We start from the raw sequence: 15,639 nt of genomic DNA, 5'->3' as shown, positions 1-15,639 counted from the left end.
TATAGAGCTTGCATTTTCTTTTGATTGCCATGCTTTTGAAACCTCCACAATAATTTGTTAAAACCTCATGCATTTAAAACCCCACACCTTTTCACCCTCTAAATAATTAATCACACATAATCAATGATAATTTATATGAGATAATGATAATCACATTAAAAATTTAAGCCACTCCACAATAATTTGCTAAAACCTCATGCATTTAAAACCTCCTACACCCATATCTGGATCTTATTCAACGATTTCAATTATTTGTAACCATACCTTACTGGAGCCATCTCAAGATTTTTTTAGGGTTCTTAGGCCTACAACCATACAACTCTGGAGAGAATATATTATTGAAGGGCAGTGAAAAGTTTCATGAAATTTGAGGAGCGACGATAGGGAGTATATGGTATTTAAAGGGTATGTGGGAAAGAATGTGTTGTAGTTTGACTACCCACCTCACGATTTCAATAATTTTTAAAAAAAAAAGTGATTCAAGACATGTAAAGTTTCATATAGACCCTACAAAGTGTTATTATGTGTCAAATACAGCCCCTCACAAATTTAATGTTATAAACTATAATATAACTCAAAGTGGTTTTTCAAATATAATGTTTTTACTATAATATAATATTAGATGAATCCCATATATTTGACGAATCTCACATGTGCAAAAATTTAGTTACATAGATAATATATTATAGTTATATTTCATTTAAAATATGTTAGGGTCATTTGGTTACTACGTTGTTGTATTAGGCACTATAGTTTCATATATTTTGAATGACTCTTACAAAAATGATGTCCATAATTTGAATATAACGTAATATCTTATGATGTTTATTGAATGATATTATCTTCCATTGAGCACTTGGTAATTGGAATCAAGTTTCTTATAGTTCAAATTTTTGGCTCGGATTTTGCTTTTTCATTAGTTCTAGAATATGATTTTCTTATATTAACTTAAAATATGTCGCTATCTTTAAATAGATTGAGAATGAGATTTTTCATATTTACTTAAAATACCTATATTTCTATTCAAGAGTAAAACTGACAAAAGTCGTTAAATATGTATTTTTATGAGGTTCAACATAAATAGACGACCACAAATGAGAATTCAGATTTAATCAACTATCCATTAATTACATTAGATAGTAATGTGTACATAAAAATTACATTTAAAATTTTAAACTAATAGTAAAAATTTTCATTATTTATTATTATAAATTATCTGTAAATCAAAAAATATACATGTTATTTAATCGCATACAACCTTTATGTATGTCTTATTCACAATAGATTAAACCATATCAATTAATTACATTATGTTAAGATCTTATTTTTTTTTTAAAATCATAACTTCTCAATTAACCATAGGCTTAAAAATAATGTTAACTATTCTTTTTACCATAATATATATATATATATATATATATATATATATATATATATATATATATATATATATTAAATAGTATTACATAATTATTCCACTGCGCAACGCGCGAAGATTCGTCTAGTAAATAAATTAAAAGCATGTGTTTAGTTGTTGGATCTGTGTACTAAACGGGTTAATTATAATAAAATGTTAAACACAAAGGTTTAACCTGTAATTTATTAGTAATTAAAATTGAAAATTGAAATTTGAAATTAATATAGTCATTATGGTATATTTAATTTATGGAAACTAAATTAATGATATATTGAAAAATGAAAAATGAAGTAATTGACAAGTGGAAAATAAATATCTCAAAATTATAACAAAATGACATGTGGCAGTTGAATGAGATAATAACATGGGGCAGAATGAAACTTTATTTATTAGTGTAGATGTAGAAGTTAAATACGAATGTTTAACTTATAGTTTATTAGCAATTGAGTTTGAAATTTATATAGTCATTATGGTATATTTAATTTATGGAAACTAAATTAATGATATATTGGAAAATGAGAAATGAAGTAAATGTCAAGTGGAAATTAAATATCTCAAAATTATGACAAAATGACATGTGACCAATTGAATGAGAGAATGACATGTGACAAAATGATTTTTTATTTATTAGTATAGATGTGTAAGGCATATGCATATCGATGTATTAAAATTATTAAAATATATGTATATCATTTTGTTTGATATGGTGAATACAAGTATTGATGGAGTTATCAAGAAGAAGTTGAGCTTATCTATTATCTATACAACCTTATGGATCATTTGGAAAGTAGGAAATTCCATTATTTTTTAAGAATGAGCGGCAAGCAATCATACTTATGGCTAATGATATTACTATATATCTTCACTTTTAACTAGATCATTGGTAGATTAGATTGTAGCAGAATTATTTTGTCCGATTGGTGTATGTCTAATGTTATGAATTAGTTTTTGTAATTGCATGAACTCATCACTTTGGTTTTTTCTTATTAATGTTATTGCTTGCTTGCTACTATTAAAAAAAAACTTGTAACACCGTAAATTTTCAAAATAATTTTTCTTTTTCAAAATCACATAATGTATCACATCACAATTTCAAATCCATAATCAATACTGTTTTCAAAACAAATCCCAAGATCTCTACACATAATAAACTCCATCGGTGTGTGTACGTGTCAAGTCGTCGCCTTCCCACGGTCCTCGCTGGTACCTGAGACATCAAACACAACAACTGTAAGCATAAATGCTTAGTGAGTTCCCAAAATACCACATACCACAAATACGCCACTCAAGGCTAAATCCGACCCTCTAGTCTAGATGTCTCAGCGGGACCCTCCAGTCCCGCAGCTCGTCAGACCCTCCGGTCCAGTCACAGCTCATTGGGCCCTCCGGCCCGGTCAGAATCGTTGGGCCCTCCGGCCCGATCAGAATCGTTAGGCCCTCCGGCCCGGTCTATATAACCATACAGCATAAAAATAACATATAGCACGAAATCTCTAAGACAACACATAATCTCATACATAGCACATAAGACCCTCTGGTCAACTCGAAATACCACTCAAGGTAATGTATAGTGAGAAGACTCACCTCGCGTGTCTCGGTAACTCGTAAATCTCTTAACCACTAGTGCTCGATCTCCCGAGCTATCGTCCTCCTACAACACAAGCGTATTTCTACTTAATACTACCTTGACTTTGGCTGACTAATACCACGAAGTCAAACCAGTCAACGGTCAACGGTCAACCCGACTCGCCAAGTCTGGCGTAGACTCGCCGAGTTCCTACGGGAACCCGATCCCTCTGAATCTCTTCCGACTCACCGAGTCACTCACCCGACTCGGTTACTCAACCCCTGGTTCGTAATCGTTGAACAACCCGCACCAACTCGCCGAGTCTGGGAATGGACTCGGCGAGTGCATTCCATGAACAACCCCAAACGACCTTCTAAGGTCAGATCTGCTTCACTAACTCATAGATCCAGTCTCCTTAAGCTTATTGACCACGTAAATTCCAAGTCTTGATGCTCATCAAGCATTGAATAGCTCATGAATGGTGTTTTAGCCTCAAATAGATTGATCCTAAGCCAAAACCTCCATGGATGCATATAAAGCTTTGGTAAAGAGGTGCTCTGGACCTCTATGGGTCCAGATCCAGGACCTTAACTCGCTAAGGGACCATGAGGACACTAGATCTAGCCACAAATGGGTTCAAAAGCCCTAAATCTACATGAACATCACAATAACAGAGAATGATTCGAGATTGTACCTCGGTCGTGATATCCTGGACCTCAGTTCTTTAGGAATCCACCCCTCTCTTGCTTCCTCTTGGCTACATCTCCTCTTTCCTTGCTAGGCAACAACTCCAAGATCAATAATGGCTCCTTCCCTCACTTGAATCGCTCAAATGCTCTAGGGTTTCACTCTGGGGACTGATGAGCGCAAATGACGGCCATAAGGCCCTTTAAATATGCCTCAAACCCAAGAAATTAGGGTTTCATTAAACAGCGTGGACTCGCCGAGTCCAGACGCGAACCCGCGTCCAAATCCGCGATCATACTCGGCGAGTCTAGGCTCCAACTTGCCGAGTCTCCTCACAAATTACCAAAATAAATAAATGAATAATACCTGGGAATCCGGGCTGTTACAATTCTCCCCCACTAGAACTAGACTTCGCCCTCGAAGTCTCGCTCTGCAAATAACTCCAGATGTTGCTCACGCATCTCACGCTCCGGTTCCCAAGTCATCTCGGACCCCCTCTGATGTTGCCACTGAACCAAAACCAAGGGTACCTCCTTGTTTCGCAGAACCTTGATCTTTCGATCCACAATCGCAACTGGTCTCTCCGCGTAGTTCAGGCTTGCATCCACCTGAATGTCCTCTAACGGCACTACCGCCGACTCGTCGGCTATACACTTCCTCAACTGAGACACATGGAAGGTATTATGAATCCGCTCCAATTCCGCGGGTAGCTCCAAGCGATATGCTACCCCGCCCACCCTTGCGATCACTCGAAACGGCCCAATATACCGGGGCCCTAGCTTGCCCCTCTTCCTGAATCGGATCACTCCTTTCCAAGGAGATACCTTCAGGAGAACATAATCATCGACCTGGAACTCGAGCTCGGTTCGACGTCTATCTGCATAACTCTTCTGGCGACTCTGAGCGGTCAACAACCTCTGCCTGACCTGTTGGATATGCTCTGTCGTCTGAAGCACTATCTCCGTACTAACCATCACGCGTTGCCCCACCTCACCCCAGCAAATAGGGGTACGACACCTCCTCCCGTACAACAGCTCAAAGGGTGGCATACCGATGATCGAATGATGGCTGTTGTTGTAGGAAAACTCCGCCAAGGGCAAATACGTGTCCCAGCTCTCGCCGAAGTCCAACACACATGCTCGGAGCATGTCCTCGAGCGTCTGAATCATCCGCTCACTCTGCCCATCAGTCTGTGGGTGGTATGCGGTACTAAAATGCAACCTCGTATCCAACTCCTCGTGAAATTTCTTCCAGAATCTAGAAGTGAAACGCACATCTCGGTCGAACACGATCGAGATGGGTACGCCATGCCGCGATACCACCTCCCTCACGTACAGCTCTGCCAACCTCTCCGCAGAAGAACTCTCACTAATAGCGAGAAAGTGGGCGCTCTTCGTCAATCGGTCCACTATCACCCAAATCGCATCGACACCCCTTGCCGTTCTCGGCAATTTGGTGATGAAATCCATGGATATCTGCTCCCACTTCCACTCTGGAATCTCAAGTGGTTGCAACTTACCATGCGGTTTCTGGTGCTCGGCCTTAACCCTACAACATGTTAGGCACCTCTCAACGAACCACGCCACATCCCTCTTCATGAAAGGCCACTAATACTCCCTCTTCAGATCCTGATACATCTTAGTGGCCCCAGGATGGATCGAAAACTTCGATCTGTGCGCCTCTTCCATCAAGATAGTACGCGTCCCGCCCACAAACGGTACCCAAATCCGACCCTGAAAGGTCATAAGCCCACGGCTATCGGTAACAAACCCTGACACCTGCCCGATAACTTGCTCTCTCTTACGGTTCTCCGGTCTCACTGCCTCGGCCTGGGCCCCTCTGATGGTATCCAATACCGGAGTCATCACCGTCAACCTCATACATATATCTCGCATCGGGGCACCCTCTGCCCTACGACTCAGGGCGTCGGCTACCACATTAGCCTTGCCCGGGTGGTACAGGATCTCGCAATCATAATCCTTTACCACATCCAGCCATCTCCTCTGCCGCATGTTCAGGTTGGGCTGATCCATCAAGTACTTCAAACTCTTGTGGTCCGTGTATATCGTACACCGAACCCCATACAGATAGTGACGCCAGATCTTGAGGGCGAACACCACAGCCCCCAACTCCAGATCGTGGGTGGGATATCTCATCTCATGAGGCTTCAACTGCCTTGATGCATACGCGATCACATGCCCTCTCTGCATCAACACCGCTCCCAACCCCGATATCGATGCATCACAGTACACCACGAAATCTTCCATCCCTTCCGGTAGTGCGAGCACAGGAGCTTCGCACAATCTCTAGCGAACGATCTCAAACGAGGTCTGCTGCTCTGGACCCCATGAGAAAGTAACACCCTTCCGGGTCAACTTGGTAAGTGGCACGGCGATCTTGGGGAAATCTCTGATAAATCTTCGATAGTAGCCTGCCAGCCCTAAGAAGCTCCTGATCTCCGTAGGTGACCTCGGCACCTCCCAACTCATCACAGCCTCGATCTTGGCCGGGTCAACCAAAATCCCATTCTGGTTAACGAGATGCCCTAAGAACTGGACCTCCCGTAACCAAAAATCGCACTTGGAGAATTTGGCGAAAAGCCTCTCCGCTCTCAGAACTCCGAGGAGCTCCCTCAAATGTTCCTCATGCTGCTCTCTGGTCCTCGAATACACCAGGATGTCATCAATGAATACAATTACTAAACGATCCAACATCGGCCTACACACCCTGTTCATGAGATCCATGAATGTTGCTGGTGCATTGGTGAGCCCGAATGGCATCACCACGAACTCGTAATGCCCGTAACGAGTCCTAAACGCCGTCTTCGGGATATCCTCATCTCGAACTCTCATCTGATGATACCCCGACCTCAGGTCTATCTTGGAGAACCAAGACGCCCCCTGCAACTGTCGAATAGATCGTCGATCCTCGGTAATGGATAACGGTTCTTGACCGTCAACTTGTTCAACTCCCGGTAATCAATGCACATCCGGTGTGAACCATCCTTTTTCTTAACAAAAAGGATCGACGCTCCCCAGGGAGAGCTACTGGGATGGATGAACCCTTTCCCCAACAGCTCTTGCAGCTGTGAGGATAACTCCTACATCTCTGGCGGCGCTAGGCGATATGGCGCCTTAGCGATAGGCGCAGCCCCGGGAATCAAATCGATACGAAACTCCACCTGCCTCTTGGGAGGCACACCCGGCAACTCCTCGGGGAACACGTCCGGGAACTCACACACTATCGGCACATCATCCACTGAACTTGGCCTCCCAACGGCCTCTCGCATATCCGTCACATAGGCTACGAACCCCTTGCAGCCCTGCTGCAAACTCCGCCTCGCTCTGGCAGCCGAACAGAATACTGAACCACCACGAGTCCCCTCGCCATAAACTGTCAACACTCCCCCACTAGGATCTCGGATCGTCACCAATTGACGCTCGCAATCTATGATAGCCCCGAAACGGCTCAACCAATCCATGCCTACTATAATACAAACATCCCTCATGGCAATCGGTACCAAATCAATCGGAAAATCCACTCCGAAGATCTCCAGTACGCATCCACGTATCACCTCGGTAGCACACACCTCACGCTCATCGGCTATGGAAACCTGCAGAGGTCGACTCAACGCCTCCCTCGAAATACTAATGTGCCGACTAAAAGTCATAAATACGAACGACCGACTCACACCCGAGTCGAACAACACTAATGGAGGTACAGAACTCACAAGAAAAGTACCTTTGCATAACATATAGCAATTACCATAGCATAAACTCAACATAAAATAAATAAAGAATACATACCCGCCACGACATCAGGCGTTGCGCAGACCTCCTCCGCAGTCAACTGGAAGGCTCTTCCCCTAGCCTTCGGTGCTTCGGCCTTCGCTGACCGGGTCTCAGTAGCTCGAATCGCAGGTGCAGATCCCTGCGCTGACCTCTGAAGCTGGGGGCACTCGGCCTTCCGATGGCCGGTCTGGTTGCAATGAAAGCAAACCGAGAACCCCTTAGGACAATCCCTCGCGAAATGTCCTTCCTTCCCACACTTGTAGCATACCCCAGTCTTGCATGACCCATCATGAATCTTGCCGCACTTCCCACAAGTACGGCCCCTCGAACTACTCGTCCTCGAATCAACGGGCTTTGCCCGCTTGGCGGTCGGCTGCGACTGCGACGGTCGCCGATCACCCCTTGAGACTCGGTCTCCTCCCTCGCCTGTGTCTCAAGCTCAATCCCCCTCTTCCGAGCATTTGCATGGAGCTCGGAAAATGTCTGGTAAGTCGAGTTCGCCACGAACTCACGGATGTCCCTCCTCAGTATACTCAGATAACAGCTCATGCGAGCCTGCTCAGTGGTCACCAGTTCCGGGCAAAACAACGCCCGCTCATGAAACATCCTCGTAATCACTGTCACCGACTCAGTCCCCTGCTCGAGGGTCAGAAACTCCTGGGCTAAACGTTCCCTCTCCACCTGGGGAACATACTCGTCACGAAACATCGCAGTAAACCTCTCCCAGGTCACTGCAGTCAGCTCAGCTGTCGAATAGCTCGTGGTTGCAAACTTCCACCAGTCCTTCGCCCCCAAGCGAAGCTGGTTGAGTGCAAACCGCACCCTCAAGTGCTCCGGACCGAGCACGTATAGAAGCACCCCTCTATGTCTGAGATCCACCTCATAGCGGCGATCGGATCCTGTGTACCATCGAACTCTGGTGGTTTCGTGTTGCTGAACTCTCGGTACAGCAACAAATCACCACACTGGGATCTCGCAGCAGCAACAGTTGCGGTGGCTACAGCAACAACAGCATCAGTCAAAGCAGCGTAACGCTCGTCAAACGCCTCGATCAGTGTGGTCTTAATAGACCCAAACATCTCCAGAATCTCGGCTCTGATGGCAGCAGCCACCTCCTCATGGATGGCGTGTCCCGACCATGATCAACCTCTGAAATACAACATAAGGGATATTAGGGAAACTCTCGAGTATACTCACACTCGATAACTCAATCATCCTCAACTTCTAGTACCCCAAGGATTCTTACTTGGACTGCACACCAATCCAATGTCTTCAATAGTACGGGCCCAATACTATCGTCCACACCGAATCGATATACAACCCAAGTCCTCCTCCTAGGATCCCAAATCGCAAATACTCTACTCTCGCTATGCACTGGCTACCCTCAATAGCCCTCTCTTGAGCTCCTCACTTCTACCTACTCACTCTCAAAGTATCTCATAGCAGCGGCGATCTCCTAAGCTAAGGCATCACAAATTAGGCCCACTCTAGTCCTAATAGGAATACCTAGCCTCTCTACATACACAACATAATATCTCATAACTCATAACATAAAATGTAAGGGTATTTTGGGGATTCACTGTTCGAGCGCTGGCTGACCGTACACACCTTCCACTTTGCTTGTTTCCAAAACCTCTTTTTCTTTTTAGAAAATTTTAGTTTTATTTGAAAATTTCTCAAATCCTCGGTTTGAGTTAAAATACGCCCGAAGGTGCATCCGAATCCCTCAAACCAAGGCTCTGATACCAACTTGTAACACCGTAAATTTTCAAAATAATTTTTCTTTTTCAAAATCACATAATGTATCACATCACGATTTCAAATCCATAATCAATACTGTTTTCAAAACAAATCCCAAGATCTCTACACATAATAAACTCCATCGGTGTGTGTACGTGTCAAGCCATCGCCTTCCCACGGTCCTCGCTGGTACTTGAGACATCAAACACAACAACTGTAAGCATAAATGCTTAGTGAGTTCCCAAAATACCGCATACCACAAATACGCCACTCAAGGCTAAATCCGAACTTCTGGTCTAGATGTCTCAGCGGGACCCTCCAGTCCCGCAGCTCGTCGGACCCTCCGGTCCAGTCACAGCTCATTGGGCCCTCCGCCCGGTCAGAATCTTTGGGCCCTCCGGCCCGGTCTATATAACCATACAGCATACAAATAACACATAGCACGAAATCTATAAGACAACACATAATCTCATACATAGCACATAAGACCCTCTGGTCAACTCGAAATACCACTCAAGGTAATGTATAGTGAGAAGACTCACCTCGCGTGTCTCGGTAACTCGTAAATCTCTTAACCACTAGTGCTCGATCTCCCGAGCTATCATCCTCCTACAACACAAACATATTTCTACTTAATACTACCTTGACTCTGGCTGACTAATACCACGAAGTCAAACCAGTCAACGGTCGACGGTCAACCCGACTCGCCAAGTCTGGCGTAGACTCGCCGAGTTCCTACGGGAACCCGATCCCCTCTGAATCTCTTCCGAATCACCGAGTCACTCACCCGAATTGGTTACTCAACCCCTGGTTCGTAATCGTTGAACAACCTGCACCAACTCGCCGAGTCTGGGAATGGACTCGGCGAGTGCATTCCATGCACAACCCCAAACGACCTTCTGAGGTCAGATCCGCTTCACTAACTCATAGATCCAGTCTCCTTAAGCTTATTGACCACGTAAAGTCCAAGTCTTGATGCTCATCAAGCATTGAATAGCTCATGAATGGTGTTTTAGCCTCAAATACATTGATCCTAAGCCAAAACCTCCATGGATGCATATAAAGCTTTGGTAAAGAGGTGCTCTGAACCTCTATGGGTCCAGATCCAGGACCTTAACTCGCTAAGGGACCATGAGGACACTAGATCTAGCCACAAATGGGTTCAAAAGCCCTAAATCTACATGAACATCACAATAACAGAGAATGATTCGAGATTGTACCTCAGTCGTGATGTCCTGGACCTCAGTTCTTTAGGAATCCACCCCTCTCTTGCTTCCTCTTGGGTATAAGTAATTATAATGATAGAAATTACAACATTAAGAAAATAAATTTTAAAAAAATAATTAACAATAACAACAACTATAAATAACATTAAACCATATATTATATTTAATTTTATTCATGTGTAACTCTTGGGTATAAGTCATTCAAACGATTGAGATTATGCAGTTATAATAGATGTATATATTATCATATAATTCAAAATAATTAATATATTATATCAATTTAGTATACAAATTATTATATCAAATTTAACAACAATGTTATTGTTATATTTAAAAAACATTCATTTGTAAAGAATTCAACTATATAGGTGTTTCTACGTAACCCGCGGAAGCATTTTTCTTTTCATCACATTCATTTGAAACTCTCATGCATTTTTCCTTTCACCACATTTATTTGAAACTCCTATAAGTTTTCAATTTCTTTCTAATAATAATTATAAGTCGGTTAATAAGGTTAAATAAATATCAAACCTAAAGTGTAATCATATATAAACTAAATTTTAATATTAAAATATTATCTATACTTCTACTTATAAAGTTATGTTTTTTAACTTTTAACATATTATACTTAATTTATTAGTTTTAATATATTGTTGGATGTAAACCAATATCATTTTAAAGATACAATTTTGGAACAATTTGTATAAAATACTTAAATTATTAATTTGAATATAACATTAGATGACCAACTTACTTATAAATTTTAGTTTAACTTAAACAACTCAAATAATATTTTGTAAATAGTTAAAAGTGATTAATCGTAGTGTCTTTCTAATAATGATTATAAGTTGGTTAATAAGGTTGAATAAATATCAAACCTAAAGTGTAATTATAAATATACTAAATTTCAATTTTAATATAATATTTTAACTTCTACTTATAAAGTTATGTCTTTAAATTTTAACATATTAGATTTAATATGTTGTTGTATGTAAACCATTATCAGTTTAAAGCTACAACTTTTGAATAGTTTTGACAAAATACTTAAATTGTTAATTTAAATATAACATTACAATATCAACTTAAATAAATTTTAAAAAAGTAATTAAACACACCCATAAACACCATAACACACACAACCACCTGTCACTGTGGCTGGTGGTGGTAGAAAATGGAAATATGGGCGGCAACCACCATGGTTGGTTACCATGGTGGTCTGTCACGCTTTCCGGACAAACAAACACCTGTACACGGCTTGCAACAACAACACACAAACATGAACACAAGATGCAATGCCGAAATAGACACCCAACTCAACCACCCTCGAGGTGACGTGCGACAATTGGAGGACGACAATAGGACGAACAACCGCTGGAGTGGCGTCAATGATGTGTACGAAGAAGTGACTACAGAACGAAGGGGGTGGAAGGAACACATCTTACGTTGATAGCAACGGTGGCGGCCACGACTTGGTTTTCCGAACTCCCGACTGAAACGGCGTCCAGTCGTCGGTCTTTGTCCTCAGAAACAATAGAGACGGCAAAAACGATACACGACCTGGTAGTTACCGGCTTCGACGGCGGTGGCGACGAATGGAGGGACAAGGGTGGTAGAGGTGGCGGCTCGAATGATATAGGGTTAGGGTTTCGGGGTATGACGAGTGAAAGGGAATTGACAATCTTAAACCCCGACTTCATTTTAAAACTCCATTCCATATGACACATTCGACCCCTCTATTCTCAAATCATTAGAATCCAAATCCAGATTTTACCCTTTATCCTCTGCTTCCAAAAGTCTATTCAATACAAGTCCAATTGATACCATGTAGACTCCAAATTCCTGAAATTATAACATTTAACTCCCATGGGTAACACTAATAAATTGTTATGGATTTAGGGCTACGATAAAATAATATAAAAATATCATTTACATCTCGTGGTTTTAGGGTTTATTATTTATTTACTTATTTTACTTGATTTTATTTATTTAATTTTAAACGGAATGCTACAGTACGATGGGCATACTCACCAAAGGGACATATGGGCAATTTTAGGCATTGGGTCATTTTGGGTTTGGGCCACGGTTAGATGGGTCAAGTAAATGAAGGGTAAAATGGTCTTTTACCCTTAGTAAGATGTATCAGGATTTAGACCTTTTTATTATGGGTTATTACTCTACTTATTAATTAGGAATGATTTTGGGTAGGTTTAGTGTGGGGAGCCTTGTAGCAGCAATGCGTGTGTGATTCGGTTATCTTCATATTGAGGTGAGTCTCCTCACTATACTCGCGGTTCAAAGGTACCAATGTCGGCCCACTGGAATGTGTTATGTAAGATGCTAGCTATCTTCTGACTCTCACATTGTATGTTGGGCCCATTGGCATGCATTTAGGTTGGTCCCGTTAGCATGCATTTAGAACTAGGCCCAATTGCAATAGTGGGCTAGGCCTATTATATGACGGGCTAGACACATTCGTATGTTGGGTTGGGCCCATTAATTAGGAAGGGCTAGGCCCTTTATTATGGGTTCGGCCCAATATGCGCGATAGGCCAAATGATATGTATAGTATGTGGTATTTTAGGGAACTCACTAAGATTTGTGCTTAAAATTATGTGTTTATGGTTTTAGGTACTTCCGGTTTCACGGGAAAGGGTCTGGCGTGACTGAACAACATCCCCCAACATTTTCTGTATTTGTTATTTATGACTTTTACTCTGATGGTAAAATGATTTAATTATTGTAACTGGTTTTGGGATAACTCAATTGTATGGTTTAAGTGTTTAAAATGAAAATTTTACTCTGGATTTTTGGGTTGCTATAGATCAATACCATATTGTATACCTATATGGTTGTCGTTTTCCCCGTGTAGGTTGTACGAAGAATGTTAGATGCCATTTCATGCATCTTATAGGGTAATTTTTATTATAATTTAGGATCATATTTTGTACATTTTCATGTCATTTATTTAACTAATGTTCATCTCTTGTCTTTCGTTAAAATTCCCGTACTGCTCATGTTTTTATGTCAAATTCAGATAGTTCGAGTGGAGCAGTGCTTTGGGAGCAGTTCAATGCGTGTTTGGGGCTTAAAATGGAGCTTGGAACTTATGAAGGATTCTGAGGAATGTTTAGATGATGTTTTGGTCAAGAGACATTCGATCAAATTGATCACACGAAGATAGATTCTACAATCTGAAGGTAAAGGTTGTTGCTGGCAACTTTGACCCCCTGTCAGTATTATGACCATATCTCATGAAACGTAACTCTGATTTATGCGATTCAAAGTGTTCTGAAAAGTAGACGAAGTATTGGACGTCTTAGGAAAAATATGCAATCGCGAATCTTGCCCATGTGATCGCATGGAGCCTTTATGCGATCGTAACTTTGCTCGCAACTTGTCTTCGAGGTTTTTGAGTGCCAAAAATTCCTCTAGGAGTAAAAACTCAAAACATGTGATCGCAAATTCCCTTTATGTGATTGCAATTTTGCCAAAAGAGCCCATAATAGCATCCTACATCATTAAAAAGGCCCTTAACGCATTTTCTAGAAAACTTGCGATCGCAACCTCAATACAAGCTATCGCATGTTTGCATATTCTTGTTCCAGAAGCTTTCACGTTGAGTATAAATCCAACCCTCATAATCAGTTGTAAGGGTTGGACGATTCCAGACAAAGATAACCACTTCTGAAGGTGATTTTCGAATTCTTTCAACGACTTTTGGAGATCTGAAGATTCCAAATCATCTCATTTGTTTAGTTTAGAAGATTGATCAGTAAATGTTTATTTTATTTAGTTTGATTTCGTTTTTGGCCATGTTTGGCTAAAGTTTAGCTTTCAGTTTTGCATAGACTAGTACTTTTCATGTAATTAGTTTTTAGATCTGATTTCTTTTTGTGTTTCTATCAAGATTTTTCAATTTTGAGCTTAATGAATGTTAATTTTATTTAGGGTTTTATCATTCAAGTTAATCAGTTAAAAGAATCCATAATTGTTCTTGACAATTGGTAAATGTAACACTCAGTTTTGGATTTGCTTAATTATGCGGGATTGCAACCCAATCTTCAGTTGTCATGAGGCTTAGGGCCTTGGGGAAGAAAGAATTTGGCCATGTTTGGATGTGGGTGTCATGGTTTAAGTGATCCAAGTGTTCAATATTGTCTTCAGAGGCCAAAGGTATACTCGTAATTTGATAACTCGGTCTTTTATTAATTTTGGGTTTTGTTCGAGAAGTTTTAAGGCGATGGTGAATTGTTAGAAGCATAGGGATTCTCTCCACCTTTCCGTCGATATAAGGTTCGTTGGAAACGGACCTAAGATGAGGAAGTTATGTCAATTTGAATTATTGGCAGATATGGCCCTTAAATGGAAAATTTTTGCAAATCGGCCCCATGCATGCAAGATGGGATGGTGCGTGCTTGGCCGTGTATGCCCAGCGTAACCTAGGGTACACCCAACGTAATGAGCAAAGTGCCCAACCGTAATTTTTAGGGTTTGGGCACTATTTAAACGTCCTTATGAGCCCAATACTCTTTCATTTCTCAGTCTCCATTGTCTTTGAGCCTCATTTTGAACCCTAATTCCCTTGGTGGAGTATTCTTGATCTTGGAGGTGATTTTTAAGGATTCTTAATGTCATTTCAAGGAAATGGATCTTTGTGATCAAGCTTGGTGTAGCCTTGGGGTTATAAATCCAGAATCTTCATACTCTTGGGAAGCTACAGAAGGTAAAAAGTTCTTATCTTGACTTCTTGTTATGATAGTTTGAGTATAGGGCAAGATTAAGGGCTTTTATGGTGTATTAAGTTCTCCTTGTGAGTTTGAGCCACTCCAGGAGCTTGGAGTGATAGATCTTGCCTCTTATGATGTTGTTAGTCCATAAAAATGCTTGCTTGATGTTTAAGAATGGTCCATGCATGTTCTAGTTGGTTTAGAATGGGTCTTAATGGATTAAGATGATTGTTGGGTCCCATTGAGTCATGTGAATGCATAAATGTGTCGGGTTTATGCATTAAGAGCTTTATTTTAAAGTCCTCTGAAGTTTAGGTGCAAAGTGCTTAAGTGGTTAAGTCGTAAAGTCAAGTTTGGTTTAAGGCTTTAAGCCAGGTTACACCCCATGCAACTAGCCGTATGCCCAGCGTACCTAGTTGAAGTCGCGACTAGGGTTCATCGAGTACACCCAACATAGTTGAGTGTACGCCCCGCGTTCGACGTG

Source organism: Lactuca serriola, chromosome 9 (genome assembly GCF_051521515.1).
Source record: "Lactuca serriola cultivar US96UC23 chromosome 9, Lser_US96UC23_V15, whole genome shotgun sequence".
In the NCBI taxonomy this organism is placed as follows: domain Eukaryota; kingdom Viridiplantae; phylum Streptophyta; class Magnoliopsida; order Asterales; family Asteraceae; genus Lactuca; species Lactuca serriola.
Note: the sequence above shows the minus strand (reverse complement) of the source record.